This window comes from Bison bison, unplaced genomic scaffold (assembly GCF_000754665.1).
Source record: "Bison bison bison isolate TAMUID 2011002044 unplaced genomic scaffold, Bison_UMD1.0 scf7180017864280, whole genome shotgun sequence".
Classification (NCBI taxonomy): Eukaryota; Metazoa; Chordata; class Mammalia; order Artiodactyla; family Bovidae; genus Bison; species Bison bison.
Genome location: NW_011494852.1, coordinates 8,249,232 through 8,250,578, shown reverse-complemented (window position 1 = coordinate 8,250,578; position 1,347 = coordinate 8,249,232). Strand labels below are relative to the sequence as shown.

The 1,347-nt window shown below is 45.2% G+C and overlaps 1 protein-coding gene across 1 annotated transcript in view; it reads left to right on the top strand.

The window, feature by feature from the left end:
- The window catches only part of LOC104995375 (cytochrome P450 2B4-like), a 27,925-nt gene that overhangs the window by 16,887 nt on the left and 9,691 nt on the right, over positions 1-1,347 (top strand). The gene's annotated exons all lie outside the window — the stretch shown is intronic.

Sequence of the window (1,347 nt, the reverse complement as noted above, 5' to 3'; positions counted from 1 at the left end):
TGTCGTAGAGACAGGTGTGTGTGTGTGTGTGTGTGTGTGTGTGTGTGTGTGTGTGTATGTGAGTGTGCCTTTCTTTTTTTAATACAACAGTTTGCTGTGGATATATTGTTCAGGTCAATGCCTATGGTTATAACTCATTTTTTTTTTTTTTTTTTGTGGGAGCTTACATTGCTGAGCATAGGTGTACCTAGAGGTGATATCCACAGTTTTGAATCACCCAATGAACAGCACCCATCAGGTTATATTCTGGCCCCAGTCTTGGAGTCACCTCTTTATAGGGCTCTGCTGTCAGATGTGAACCTTTTAGTTGATGGATCATAAAGTAGACCAAGGGGTCTTGGGGATGAGGGATCAGGGTGGTTGGTAAGGATACCTGGAAGGATGGGACACTAGCAACCAAATGGGGGAGAGTCATTTAAACATTCCTGCCACCAACTATAGAGCCACACAGAGGATGAAGCTCATTATCAGCTGCGGAGGCACATTAATAGATTCAGCCACTCTTTGTTAATGGTCATTTGGGTCCAAGGTCAGAGAAACACCAGTAAGATGGTACGTGCTGGGAAAGGGCATTAGAGGGCAGACAGACTGAAACCACAATCACAGAAAAGTAACCAATCTAATCACATGGACCACAGTCTTCTGTAACTCAATGAAACTATGAGCCATGCCGTCTATGGCCACCCTAGATGGATGGGTCGTGGTGGAGAGTTCTAACAAAACAAAGTCCACTGGAGAAGGGAATGGTAAACCACTTATTCTTGCCTTGAGAGCCCAATAAACAGTATGAAAAGGCAAAAAGATAGGACACTGTAAGATGAACTCCCCAGGTCGATAGGTGCCCAATATGCTACTAAAGATCAGTAGAGAAATAACCCGAAAAGAATGAAGAGACAGAACCAAAGCAAAAACAACAACCAGTTGTAGATGTGACTGGTGATGGAAGCAAGGTCCGATGTTATAAAGAGCAATATTGCATCAGTTCAGTTCAGTTCAGTTCACTCGCTCAGTCGTATCCAATTCTTTGCGACCCCACTAACTGCAGCACACCAGGCCTCCCTGTCCATCACCAACTCCCGGAGTCCACCCAAATCATGTACATTGAGTCGGTGGTGCCATCCAACCATCTCATCCTCTGTTGTCCCCTTCTCCTCCTGCTCTCAATCTTTGCCAGCATCAGGATCTTTTGCAATGAGTCAGCTCTTCACATCAGGTGGCCAAAGTATTGGAGTTTCAGCTTCAACATCAGTCCTTCCAATGAACACCCAGAACTGATCTCCTTTAGGATGGACTGGTTGGATCTCCTCGCAGTCCAAGGGACTCTCAAGAGTCTTCTCCAATACCACA